Source organism: Salmo salar, chromosome ssa06 (assembly GCF_905237065.1).
Source record: "Salmo salar chromosome ssa06, Ssal_v3.1, whole genome shotgun sequence".
In the NCBI taxonomy this organism is placed as follows: domain Eukaryota; kingdom Metazoa; phylum Chordata; class Actinopteri; order Salmoniformes; family Salmonidae; genus Salmo; species Salmo salar.
In genome coordinates this window covers 9,622,645-9,637,713 of record NC_059447.1, presented here as the reverse complement: position 1 = coordinate 9,637,713, position 15,069 = coordinate 9,622,645, and the positions used below count along the sequence as shown (strand labels likewise).

At 45.2% G+C, this 15,069-nt stretch overlaps 1 pseudogene; it reads left to right on the top strand.

The window, feature by feature from the left end:
- The first annotated feature begins 976 nt into the window (after nt 1-976).
- LOC106606276 (NLR family CARD domain-containing protein 3-like) lies at nt 977-13,800 on the top strand (annotated as a pseudogene).
- The last annotated feature ends 1,269 nt before the right edge of the window (nt 13,801-15,069 follow it).

Here is a 15,069-nt window from a genome sequence, read left to right as displayed (position 1 = left end):
ATTCCCTCCCTGTGTGTGTACGTGCGTGCGTGTCTGTGTGTGTGCAATCCTTGAATGTTTTGTCCACAGAAACCAACAGGAGAGATCAGAGTCAGAGATTCTCAGTGGTCAGTCTTCCCAGAGTCATCAAACAGATGACCTGGCCTCCATATTCAGTGTATGTGGTCCTGTTATGTACATTTGTTTTTGTTTACCTCCATAAGTTTATCTGTCAATCATTCATTAACGTGTTATTGAGAAAGCATTTATTCTCTTGCTTAACTTATTTACTTTATTTATTTCAGTTGCTTGAAGAGAATATTATGACATTTGTGAAGAACGAGCTGAAGATGTTCAAGAGGATTCTTAGTCCAGAACTCCCAGAAGGCTTTGAGAGTCAGAAGCAGGATAAGGAAGTGGTGGACGCTGAAGATGAGAAGCAGGAGAGCAGTGCCAGAGAAGGAGCTCTGAAGATCACACTGCACTTCCTGAGGAAAATGAACCAGAAGGAGCTTGCTGACACACTGGAGAAAAGTAAGAGCTGTCTCTCTCATTTTGAATGTTGTTTTATAAGAAACATTAAAAGCTGTCACTTAAGTACAGGGAGAGCGAGAGTTTAAAAAACAAAAAATGATTCCTTGTTTTCCAGGCAAGTTGACTGAACACATTCTCATTTACAGCAACAACCTGGGGAATAGTTACGGGGGGTGAGACAATTGGGGATGATTAGATGACCATGATGGTATGAGGGCCAGATTAGGAATTTGAGAACATTAATAAAACCAATAATAATATAATCAATATATATACACCGGTGTGTCATGCATCATGAAAACTTTTACACATTTATACAGGCAGTTATCAATTATTATTATTATGTACAACTTTCTAACACAGTCCTACAATACTGTATTAAAACAGACACATTAAAACAGACTAAATATTAATATTCTCCGTGTTATTTCTTCATTCAGAAGAGCTTGCTGTGATTTGCCAACGTGAACTCAAATCTAATCTAAAGAAGAAGTTTCAATGTGTATTTGAGGGGATCGCTAAACAAGGAAACCCAACACTTCTCAATAAGATCTACACAGAGCTCTACATCACAGAGGGTGGAACAGGAGAGGTCAATAATGAACATGAGCTGAGACAGATTGAGAAAACAACCAGGAAACAAGCAAGACCAGAGACTGCAATCAAATGTAACGACATCTTCAAACCCTTAACTGGACAAGACAAACTTATCAGAACTGTGCTGACAAAGGGAGTCGCTGGCATTGGAAAAACAGTCTCTGTGCAGAAGTTCATTCTGGACTGGGCTGAAGGAAAAGCAAATCAGGATGTCCAATTTGTATTTTCATTCCCTTTTCGGGAGCTCAATTGTATGAAAGGGGAAAAACACACTTTGATTGAACTTCTCAATCACTTCTCAATGGAAACTAAACAATCAAGAATCTCCAACTATGACAAGTACAAAATTCTGTTAATCTTTGATAGTCTGGATGGGTGCCGACTCCCTCTAGACTTCCAGAAGAACAAGATCTGTTGTGACGTCACACAGTCAACCTCAGTGGATGTTCTGCTGACAAATCTCATCAAGGGAAATCTGCTTCCCTCTGCTCTCCTCTGGATAACTACCCGACCTGCAGCAGCCAATAAGATCCCTTTAGTGTGTGTTGACCAGGTGACAGAGGTTCGAGGGTTCAATGACCCACAGAAGGAGGAGTACTTCAGGAAGAGATTCAGTGATGAGGACCTGGCCAGCAGAATCATCTCACACATAAAGACATCAAGGAGCCTCCACATCATGTGCCACATTCCAGTCTTCTGTTGGATTTCTGCAATAGTCCTTGAACACATGCTGAAACATAAGAGAGAAGAGATGCCCAAGACTCTGACTGCTATGTACACACAGCTTGTGGTGTTTCATACCATTAAGAAGAATGAAAAGTATCTTGGGAAAGAAGAGACAGGTCCACACTGGAATAAAGAGAACATTCTGTCACTGGGAAAACTGGCTTTTCAACAGCTTCTGAATCACAATCTGATTTTCTATGAAGAAGACCTGAAAGAGGCTGGCATTGATGTCAATGAAGCCTCAGTGTACTCAGGATTGTGCACACAGCTCTTTAAAGAGGAATGTGGGCTTTACCAGGAAAACGTGTACTGCTTCGTGCATCTAAGCATCCAGGAGTTTCTGGCTGCTGTATATGTGTTCCTCTCATTCATCAACAACAATGAAAATCTAATGGCCGAACCGCAGTCAACGTCCAGTAACGATTTTCTACTGAAGCCAGAAGTTACTGTCTACAAGAGTGCTGTGGATAAAGCCTTACAAAGTGAGACGGGAAACCTGGACCTTTTCCTCCACTTCCTTCTGGGCCTCTCACTGGAGTCCAATCAGAAGCACTTACGAGGTCTACTGACAAAGACAAGAAGCAGCTCACAGAGCCTTGAAGAAACAGTCGACTACATCAAGGAGAAGATCAGGGAGAATCCCTCTCCAGAGAGGTGCATCAATCTGTTCCACTGTCTGAATGAACTGAATGACCATTCTCTAGTGGAGGAGATCCAAAGATACCTGAGATCAGGAAGTGTCTCCAGTGAAGAACTCTCACCTGCACAGTGGTCAGCTCTGGTCTTTGTGTTGCTAACTTCAGAAAAGGAGCTGGGTGTATTTGACCTGAAGAAATACTCCAGATCAGAGGAAGGTCTTCTGAGGCTGCTGCCAGTGGCCAAAGCCTCCAGAGCTGCTCTGTGAGTACATCAAATGACATTTAAGTACTAATCATCAGGAAGAAATATTCAGTTTAGAGAAAAATATGTATTATTGAATAACATATTGAATCAGTGCATTGTTGTTCACATTAGTATAATAATATGACCATACACTTCTAAGAGACAGAAGACGAATCTGTATTTTGTTTGAGAGAATAAACCAAATGCATTTGCCGTTGTCCTTCTACACTACTCCTGTTAAATGAACAGTGTGTTTGTGAAATCATGATGATCTCTTTGTCAGGCTGTCAGGCTGTGGACTCACAGAGAAAGGCTGTGATTCTCTGGTCTCAGCTCTGAACTCAAACCCCTCACAGCTGAGAGAGCTGCATTTGAGTAACAATGACCTGAAGGATTCAGGAGTGAAGATGCTCTCTGCTGGACTGGGGATTCCCCACTGTAAACTGGAGACTCTGAGGTCAGTATTTCTGTATTTGGTCAACAAGTGATAACTGTTCACCAGATCCACGTGTTTACCAGGCATACACAGTCCACGCCATATGTGTGTTTACAGTGAAGTTTACAGTTTTGAATTTGGCACAATGCTCCAACATTTTGGATTTGAGATCAAATTTTTCATATTAGGCGACAGTACAGAATGTCACCTTTTTATTTGAGGTTAATGATGAGAGGCTGGCATGTTTTGTTGTATTCTCTGTAACTCTCTCACTCATTATTAATGATTAATTCATGATTTTTCTTAATCATAGCAGTCACAAGCTTGATGTAGTCATTGTAGGCAAGGATTTTGGGACCAAATACTGAACCTTTGACTACTTTAATACACTATAAGTGAATTGGTCAGAATACTTATGACTTCTTAAAATGGGGGGGAATAGATACATAATGTGCTTTCAGTTCTAAACAGTAACATAGATATGTATGAAAATAACCTCAAATAAAAGGTGACATTATATACTGTCATCTCATATGAAACATTTGATCTGAAATCTAAAATGCTGGAGTATAGAGCCACATTTAAAATGTTAGCTTTCCTGTCAAACTAGATATGGTGTGGACAGAATAATCAATACAATCTAAATCTGATACCTCACTGTTTGTCTTTTGACTGATTGTAACGATCGTCGTGCAGGAAGGAAGAAGTGGACCAAGGCGCAGCTGGGAGCGAACTCATGTTATTTATTACAGACTGAAATAACACGGTCAAAAACAGAGAATAAACGTATCGCTACTGCTCCAACAAAAAGAGACAACAACCCACAAACATCGTGGGGGGAAAAGGAACTTAAATATGATTCCCCAATCAGAGGCAACTAGTGACAGCTGTCTCTGATTGGGAATCGACAGAACCCAACATAGAAATACGCCCCAAAGCAAGGCTATACCAAAAACATAGAAAATAAACTATAGAAATGCCACACCCTGACCAAAATAGAAGAGTTCACCTGGTCAGGGCGTGACAGTACCCCCCCTCCAACGGTGCGTACTCCCGGCGCACCAACCTAAAGTCTATTAGGGGGGGGGACCCGGGTGGGCGCCTCACCCTCGGTGGAGGCTCTGGCCCCGGGCGTGTTTCTCCCCCTGCCTCCACCCTAGCCCCACCCCTCTGGCCCGGACTGGACCACGGTGGAGCGGCATGCTCAGGCTCCGGAGCGGAGCCGCCGACCGGAACAGGACTGGTCACCGGTGGACCGGACACAGGCCGTGCCGGACTGTGGACACGCGCCGTGGGCCTGGTGCGGGGAACAGGGACGGGCCGGACAGGACCGGGGACACGCACCACCAACCTGGTGCGGGGAGCAGGGACGGGCCGGACAGGACTGGGGACACGCACCACCAACCTGGTGCGGGGAGCAGGGACGGGCCGGACTGGACTGGGGACACGCACCACCGGCTTGGTGCGGGGAGCCAGGATGGGCCGGACAGGACTGTGGACACGCACCACTAACCTGGTGCGGGGAGCAGGGACGGGCCGGACAGGACTGGGGACACGCACCACTAACCTGGTGCGGGGAGCAGGGACGGGCCGGACTGGACTGGGGCCACACACCACTGGCTTAGTGCGGGGAGCAGGGACGGGCCGGACTGGACTGGGGACGCGCACCACTAACCTGGTGCGGGGAGCAGGGATGGGCCGGACAGGACTGGGGACACGCACCACTAACCTGGTGCGGGAAGCAGGGACGGGCCGGACTGGACTGGGGCCACACACCACTGGCTTGGTGCGGGGAGCAGGGACGGGCCGGACTGGACTGGGGACGCGCACCACTAACCTGGTGTGGGGAGCAGGGATGGGCAGGACAGGACTGGGGACACGCACCACTAACCTGGTGCAGGGAGCAGGGACGGGCCGGACTGGACTGGGGCCACACACCACTGGCTTGGTGCGGGGAGCAGGGACGGGCCGGACTGGACTGGGGACGCGCACCACTAACCTGGTGCGGGGAGCAGGGATGGGCCGGACAGGACTGTGGACACGCACCACTAACCTGGTGCGGGGAGCAGGGACGGGCCGGACTGGACTGTGACCGCACACCGGCGACACAGTGCGCATAAGCGGCGCCGGATATCCTGGACCGAGGAGGCGCACTGGAGGTCTGGAGTGCACAGCTGACATCACCCGTTCTGGCTCAACACCCACCTTAGCCTGGCAAGTGTGGAGCGCTGGCACTGAACGCACTGGGCTGTGCAGCCGTACCGGAGACACAGTGCGCGTCCTCGGCGCAGGATACATCGGACCGAGAAGGGGCACCGGAGGCCAGGAGCGCTGAGCCGGCACAACACGTCCTCGCTGAACACTCCCCCTAGCCCGGCAAATGTGGGGCGCTGGCACAGAGCGCACTGGGCTGTGCAGGCGCACTGGCGATACCGTGCGCACCTCTGCCACCCAAGGCTCTTCCTCCACGCTGTCCCTACGCAGGTCCTCCAGGACCTGCCACATCTCTGCCTCCTCCTTCGCCGTTATCCCCCACGAGAGCAGTGGTCTGGGCTCTTCCTCTGCCCTTCCGGACCACCCCATTAGCCCCCAACAAAAAAATTCTTGGGGGTGTCTTCCGGGCCTCCTCGACCGCCGCCTGCGACTCCTTCCACCGGCTGGCATCACCTCCTCGACCTGGGAATCCTTCCGCCAGGGTCCTTTCCCCGACATGATCTCCTCCCAGGTCCAGAACTCCTTTCCCTCGCGAGCCCATCTCTCGCGCTCCTTTTCCTCCCGCTGCTTGGTCCTGGTTTGGTGGGTTGTTCTGTAACGATCGTCGTGCAGGAAGGAAGAAGTGGACCAAGGCGCAGCTGGGAGCGAACTCATGTTATTTATTACAGACTGAAATAACACGGTCAAAAACAGAGAATAAACGTATCGCTACTGCTCCAACAAAAAGAGACAACAACCCACAAACATCGTGGGGGGAAAAGGAACTTAAATATGATTCCCCAATCAGAGGCAACTAGTGACAGCTGTCTCTGATTGGGAATCGACAGAACCCAACATAGAAATACGCCCCAAAGCAAGGCTATACCAAAAACATAGAAAGTAAACTATAGAAATGCCACACCCTGACCAAAATAGAAGAGTTCACCTGGTCAGGGCGTGACACTGATACTGCTTTTTAAACTGGTCTGGTCAGTCTACTCAAATATTCATACATTACATTTTTCTCTCTTCAAGCAATATTATGATAATTTATAATAATGATGCATTCATCCATTTATGAATAGATACGGCAGGTTTCTGGACACTGATATTTCTGAATATGAAAAATATATACTGTCACTATTTTCACCACCAAAGAATAGCAGTGGTTTTAATATGATTTTACTCTTTGCAGGCTGTCAGGCTGTGGAGTCACAGAGGAAGGCTGTGCTTCTCTGGTCTCAGCTCTGAAGTCAAACCCCTCACACCTGAGAAAGCTGGATCTGAGTAACAATGACTTGAAGGATTCAGGAGTGAAGCTGCTCTCTGCTGGACTGGGGAATTCACACTGTAAACTGGAGACTCTGAGGTCAGTATTCCTGTAGTTGGTCAACAAGTGATAACTGTTCACCAGATCCACATGTGTTTACCAGGCACACATAGTCCACACCATATGTGTTTGGAACGTGAAGCTTACAATTTTAAATTTGATGCTATGCTCCAGCATTTTGGATTTTAGATAAAAAGTGTCACATTAGGTGACAGTACAGAATGTAACTTTTTATTTGTTGTTAATGGTGAGAGGTTAGCATGTTTTGTTGTATCCTCTGTAACTCTCTCACTCATTATTATTACAGTTTTTCCCAATTGCTAAAACACAATTTTGCAAACTAGGCTGGTTTTATCAAAATATTTAACACAATTCACAAAACCACACACCCAAACTGCAAAATACCTCATATATCCTGCAAAATGAAGCATTGCAACCAAAACTACATATAGCATTATCAAAATCAAACGTTTGCACGAAATGGCACACACTTCATTCATATTACCAGATTTTTGTCTAACCAACTACACACTGTTGGGCATAATGAAAAGCATTCTCATCTTTAGTATGCTTTGCCATAATACTAAAATAGTTCAAATTGTAGAAAATTCTTCAGATGCACAGAAATATTTGCAGATGCTGTTGAAACATTTTATTTTTTATTTTTCACCAAACAAGTCAGTGCAACATATGCACAGCAGATATATTTACATTGGACTGAACAAAAATATGCTCACAAAAAAAACAGTAAACTGAAAAAGAAAATTGCAGAAAAAATGTGTAGAAAAAAATTATTTAAAAAAAAAGAGTAAAGAAATATAATTAGGTAGCATCTTGCCGCACAGCTGGGTCTGGCCACAACATTTACATTTTAGTCATTTAGCAGACGCTCTTATCCAGAGCGACTTACAGTAGTGAATGCATACATTTCATTATATGCATTTTTTTTTTGTACTGGCCCCCCGTGGGAATCGAACCCACAACCCTGGCGTTGCACACACCATGCTGGCGTTGCAAACACCATGCTCTACCAACTGAGCCACAGGGAAGACAACAACTCATCCACATCAAAGGCAATATCTTCCCTTGCCAGACATCAAGGGAAGAAGCTCCTTGAGTGTCTTATCCATCCCTGAATCACACCCACATCAATCTCATCACATGCCTCTTCCATAGCCTGCACAAGAGGCATGCGCACAAAAGGCTGCCGGTCGTATACCTTCCACCGCCATGCCGAAAGAACTCTTCTATGGGGTTCAGAAAGGGTGAGTATGGTGGGAGGTATTGCACGAGAAATGGTGGGTGGTCAGCAAACAAGTTTTGGACTGGGGCTGCACGATGAAAGCTCACGATGTCCCATACTACAACGTACCGGGTTCTTTGATGGTCTGCTTCATTAATACGCTCTGGTGGTATGAGAATGTTGTGGAATCTGTCCAGAAATGTGAGAATATGGGCTGTGTTGTATGGTCCAAGGTTGGCATGACGGTGGAGGACACCATGCGTATTGGAGATGGCAGCGCACATTGTGATGTTCCCACCACGTTGGCCAGGAACATCTATAATGGCTCTGTGGCCAATGACGTTTCTCCCCCTTCTTCTGGTCTTTGCTAGGTTGAACCCAGCCTCATCTATAAAGATGAACTCATGTGGGATTGCATGAGCATCCATTTCCAGTACTCCCTGAAAACAAAGAACAAAAGCAGTCAATATGGTGTTATCCAGTACACTGGGAAACAATGTTGCGTGTAGTGTACTGCAGTCAATATTGTACTTACACATATGCTCGTCTGACCTCTTTGTTTCTTTGAGAGTTTCTCTCAAATGGCACCTTATAAAGTTGTTTCATTCTGATTTGGTTTCGCTTGAGAATACGAGCCAATGTGGACAGACTGACTCGTTGAATGTTGTTGAATATGGTGTTGTCTTGGATGATGTGGCTTTGAATTTCTCGTAATCTGATTTCATTATTTTCCAAAAACAAGTTTACAATGGCAGCTTCCTGTACCCCGGTGAACATTTGGCCCCTTCCTCCACCATGGTTGAGTCTTTCAGTCCTTTAGAAAAACTAAAAAACTAAAATCTAGGGCTTGGACAATGCAGCCTAAGGATATTTCCCCCACAGTAGAGTCAATTCTACAGGACATTTGTGCAGTTAGTGTATGACATCAGCCATTCATGAAGTAAACAGGTGTCACCCAACTGATACACTATGACATGGGGTGTACTACATAGTGTGAAAGAAATTTTGGTTACATACAGTGGGGGGGGAAAGGGTTTGATCCCCTGCTGATTTTGTACGTTTGCCCACTGACAAAGAAAGGATCAGTCTATAATTTTAATGGTAGGTTTATTTGAACAGTGAGAGACAGAATAACAACAAAAATATCCAGAAAAACGCATGTCAAAAATGTTAGAAATTGATTTGCATTTTAATGAGGGAAATAAGTATTTGACCCCCTCTCAATCAGAAAGATTTCTGGCTCCCAGGTGTCTTTTATACAGGTAACGAGCTGAGATTAGGAGCACACTCTTAAAGGGAGTGCTCCTAACCGCAGCTTGTTACCTGTAAAAAACACACCTGTCCACAGAAGCAATCAATCAATCAGATTCCAAACTCTCCACCATGGCCAAGACCAAAGAGCTCTCCAAGGATGTCAGGGACAAGATTGTAGACCTACACAAGGCTGGAATGGGCTACAAGACCATCACCAAGCAGCTTGGTGAGAAGGCGGCAACATTTGGTGTGATTATTCGCAAATGGAAGAAACACAAAAGAACTGTCAATATCCCTCAGCCTGGGGCTCCATGCAAGATCTCACCTCGTGGAGTTGCAATGATCATGATAACGGTGAGGAATCAGCCCAGAACTACACGGGAGGATCTTGTCAATGATCTCAAGGCAGCTGGGACCATAGTCACCAAGAAAACAATTGGTAACACACTACGCCGTGAAAGACTGAAATCCTGCAGCGCCCGCAAGGTCCCCCTGCTCAAGAATACATATACATGCCCATCTGAAGTTTGCCAATGAACATCTGAATGACTCAGAGGACAACTGGTGAAAGTGTTGTGGTCAGATGAGACCAAAATGGAGCTCTTTGACATCAACTCAACTCGCCGTGTTTGGAGGAGGAGGAATGCTGCCTATGACCCCAAGAACACCATCTCCACCGTCAAACATGGAGGTGGAAACATTATGCTTTGGGGGTGTTTTTCTGCTAAGGGGACAGGACAACTTCACCGCATCAAAGGGACGATGGACGGGGCCATGTACCGTCAAATCTTGGGTGAGAACCTCCTTCCCTCAGCCAGGGCATTGAAAATGGGTCGTGGATGGGTATTCCAGCATGACAATGACCCAAAACACACGGCCAAGGCAACAAAGGAGTGGCTCAAGAAGAAGCACATTAAGGTCCTGGAGTGGCCTAGTCAGTCTCCAGACCTTAATCCCATAGAAAATCTGTGGAGGGAGCTGAAGGTTTGAGTTGCCAAACGTCAGCCTTGAAACCTTAATGACTTGGAGAAGATCTGCAAAGAGGAGTGGGACAAAATCCCTCCTGAGATGTGTGCAAACCTGGTGGCCAACTACAAGAAACGTCTGACCTCTGTGATTGCCAACAAGGGTTTTGCCACCAAGTACTAAGTCATGTTTTGCAGAGGGGTCAAATACTTATTTCCCTCATTAAAATGCAAATCATTTTATAACATTTTTGACATGCGTTTTTCTGGATTTTTTGTTGTTATTCTGTCTCTCACTGTTCAAATAAACCTACCATTAAAATTATAGACTGATCCTTTCTTTGTCAGTGGGCAAATGTACAAAATCAGCAGGGGATCAAATACTTTTTTCCCCCACTGTACCTGTACTCCAGTCTAAATGTCCAGATGACACAGGCGACAGTAAAACGGCTCAAGTTGGGCTGCACTCTCTGTCCAGCCTCTCGCATTGTCAGCCCATGGTTGATGACATGATCAACTAAGGTTGCTCTGATTTCATTTGAAAGTTGTTGTCTTCTTTGGCCATGAACTCCTCTACCAGCTCTACCCCTACCTCTCACTTTTCCTCCCCCTCTCATTCTCACCCTCCCTCTTCCTCTTCCTCTCTCTGCAACGGCTCCCATTGTTGTTGTAAAACAAAAGGTGCTCACCTGTGGTCTTTTCATAGTGCTTACTTCCTGATTGAAGTGGTAACAATTAACCATTGAGGTGTTTGGCCAGTTGGCACATGTATTGGCCAATTAACTCATGTAGTGTCATTTTGAATGGCAGTGTTTTGAAATGGCAAACATGTGACTTTATGTCAGATTGTTGTGTCTTATGCAGAGAACCGTGTGCAGTGCATTTAAAAAGTGCCATTTTGAATTGCAAAATGTGTGTAAAGCAGAAAATGTGTTTAGACTTTTGGAGACTTGAGAAGAGGTTTTGCTCTCTGTGTGTCAGTTTAAATAATTGTGCTGTGCATGTCATTTTAGTGTGTTAGCAATTGGAAAAAACTGTAATGACTCATTCATTATCTGTCTCAATCATGGCAGTCACAGGCTTGATGTATTCATTGCTTTCAAAGAATATGGGACCAAATACTATACTTTTGGCTACTTTAATATACATTCATTCCTTTATGAATAGATATGACAGGTTCAAAAAAATATACCGCCACTTTTTTCACCACCAAAGAATAGCAGTGTGGTTTAAATATGATTTGACTCTTTGCAGGCTGTCAGGCTGTCTAGTCACAGAAGAAGGCTGTGCTTCTCTGGTCTCAGCTCTGAAGTCAAACCCCTCACACCTGAGAGAGCTGGACCTGAGCTACAATCACCCAGGAGACTCAGGAGTCAGACTGCTCTCTGCTGGACTGGAGGATCCACACTGCAAACTGGAGAAACTCAAGTATGTTGAGGGTTTATGTCAATTTTCATATCAGACATGTTTGATTTATCAGGCTAGTTAAGACAAACATTCTTTCCACCACTTGGACAAAGTTATATGCTGACTGTGTGTGTTTACCCGTGCGTGCGTGCGTGCGTGTGTGTGTGTGTGTGTGTGTGCGGTGTGTGTGTGTGTGTATGTGCACGTGTGTTAATTCACGTGTATCACTCAATGACTGTCTGTTCTTCTGCTTACCGCTACAGTGTGGAACATGGTGGAGAGAACACAATGAAACCTGGGCTTAGAAAATGTGAGTGTTGACTGCTGTGAAGAATATGACTAAGAATAAGTCTTAACTTGAATTAAGACAAAGACCACCATCATGACTTACTTGGTCATATTACATATCAGCTGTAGTTCTACTGAAGCAGAAATCATGGACACCAAAGTTTAGAAAGAGTTGCTTTGACAATGTGTGTGTCTGTGTGTGTCTGTAGTGTGTTCTTGTTACGTTAGAAATGTGTGTGTGTTCATGCATGCATACATGAAGGTGTGTGTGTGTTCAGCGTGTGTGTGTGTGTGTGTGTTCAGCGTGTGTGTGTGTTCAGGATGTGCGTGTGTGTTCATCAATCCATACAGGTGTTTGAGTGTGTGTGTAATTCATGTGAATAAGTGTGTTTTATAATATATAACATATGATCATTTTTACAAGTCTCAAGTTACCTTAACTTCTCCTTTTGATTTCTAATATTGTGTCTGGTTTCATTCATCAGATGTCTGTGATCTCACACTGGACCCAAACACAGTAAACAGACTCCTCTCTCTGTCTGAGGAGAACAGAAAGGTGACATGTAGGAGAGAGGATCAGCCGTATCCTGATCACCCAGAGAGATTTGACTACAGGAAGCAGGTGCTGTGTAGTGAGGGTCTGACTGGATGCTGTTACTGGGAGGTAGAGTGGAGTGGGAGAAGGACTGGTATAGGAGTGACATATAAAGGAATCAGCAGGAGAGGAGAGGGTGAGGACAGTCTGATTGGATGGAATGAAAAGTCCTGGAGTCTGGTCTGCTCTGACAACCTTTACACGGCCTGGCACAATAATAATCCCACTACCATAGACGTCCCCTCCTCCAGATCCCACAGAGTAGGAGTGTATCTGGACTGACCAGCCGGCACTCTGTCCTTCTACAGAGTCTCCTCTGACACACTGACCCACCTGTACACATTCTCCTCCACATTCACTGAGCCCCTCTATCCAGGGTTTCTGGTTTATGACTCCTCAGTGTCCCTGTGTCAGGAGGTCTTTGTGTCAAACACAACATGGACCTGCTGACGTCATCTGAGCGCGACTTATGTTTGTTGTTGGACGCTGTTGGAAGCTGAAAGCTGAACGAGAAGTTTATTGTTTTTGTAAAGCTGACCGTGTTTTTATATACTTTTATTTTATGATGGATCCTGCGGCTCTGCTGGGCTTTATATGCTGTTAGTGCTGCTGTCTGTCCCGGGATCCTGCGGCTCTGCTGGGCTTCATATGCTGTTAGTGCTGCTGTCTGTCCCGGGATCCTGCGGCTCTGCTGGGCTTTATATGCTGTTAGTGCTGCTGTCTGTCCCGGGATCCTGCGGCTCTGCTGGGCTTTATATGCTGTTAGTGCTGCTGTCTGTCCCGGGATCCTGCAGCACTGTTGGGTTAGTTGCTGTGAGCGCTGCTGTCTGTCCCGGGATCCTGCAGCACTGTTGGGCTAGTTGCTGTGAGCGCTGCTGTCTGTCCCGGGATCCTGCAGCACTGTTGGGTTAGTTGCTGTGAGCGCTGCTGTCTGTCCCGGGATCCTGCAGCACTGTTGGGTTAGTTGCTGTGAGCGCTGCTGTCTGTCCCGGGATCCTGCAGCACTGTTGGGTTAGTTGCTGTGAGCGCTGCTGTCTGTCCCGGGATCCTGCAGCACTGTTGGGTTAGTTGCTGTGAGCACTGCTGTCTGTCCCGGGTATTGTAATGTTTTTAAAATTGTATAAACTGCCTTAATTTTGCTGGACCCCAGGAAGAAGAGATGTTGCTTTGGCAGCAGCTAATGGGGATCCACAATAAATACAAATACAAAATAAAAATACATGATGTTTTACTCTAATCAGGGTCATGTTCAGTAAGACACACTGGAGCAACAATGTAGAATATCTCTCTAGTCATGTTCAGTAAGACACACTGGGGCAACAATGTAGAATATCTCTCTAGTCGTGTTCAGTAAGACACACTGGAGCAACAATGTAGAATATCTCTCTAGTCATGTTCAGTAAGACACACTGGAGCAACAATGTAGAATATCTCTCTAGTCGTGTTCAGTAAGACACACTGGAGCAACAATGTAGAATATCTCTCTAGTCGTGTTCAGTAAGACACACTGGAGCAACAATGTAGAATATCTCTCTAGTCGTGTTCAGTAAGACACACTGGAGCAACAATGTAGAATATCTCTCTAGTCATGTTCAGTAAGACACACTGGAGCAACAATGTAGAATATCTCTCTAGTCATGTTCAGTAAGACACACTGGAGCAACAATGTAGAATATCTCTCTAGTCATGTTCAGTAAGACAGACTGGAGCAACAATGTAGAATATCACTCTAGTCATGTTCAGTAAGACACACTGGAGCAACAATGTAGAATATCTCTCTAGTCATGTTCAGTAAGACAAGCTGGAGCAACAATGTAGAATATCTCTCTAGTCGTGTTCAGTAAGACACACTGGAGCAACAATGTAGAATATCTCTCTAGTCATGTTCAGTAAGACAGACTGGAGCAACAATGTAGAATATCTCTCTAGTCATGTTCAGTAAGACAGACTGGAGCAACAATGTAGAATATCTCTCTAGTCATGTTCAGTAAGACAGACTGGAGCAACAATGTAGAATATCTCTCTAGTCATGTTCAGTAAGACACACTGGAGCAACAATGTAGAATATCTCTCTAGTCATGTTCAGTAAGACACACTGGAGCAACAATGTAGAATATCTCTCTAGTCATGTTCAGTAAGACAAGCTGGAGCAACAATGTAGAATATCTCTCTAGTCGTGTTCAGTAAGACACACTGGAGCAACAATGTAGAATATCTCTCTAGTCATGTTCAGTAAGACAAGCTGGAGCAACAATGTAGAATATCTCTCTAGTCGTGTTCAGTAAGACACACTGGAGCAACAATGTAGAATATCTCTCTAGTCATGTTCAGTAAGACACATTGGAGCAACAATGTAGAATATCTCTCTAGTCATGTTCAGTAAGACACACTGGAGCAACAATGTAGAATATCTCTCTAGTCATGTTCAGTAAGACAGACTGGAGCAACAATGTAGAATATCTCTCTAGTCATGTTCAGTAAGACACACAGGGGCAACAATGTAGAATATCTCTCTAGTCATGTTCAGTAAGACACACTGGAGCAACAATGTAGAATATCTCTCTAGTCATGTTCAGTAAGACAGACTGGAGCAACAATGTAGAATATCTCTCTAGTCATGTTCAGTAAGACAGACTGGAG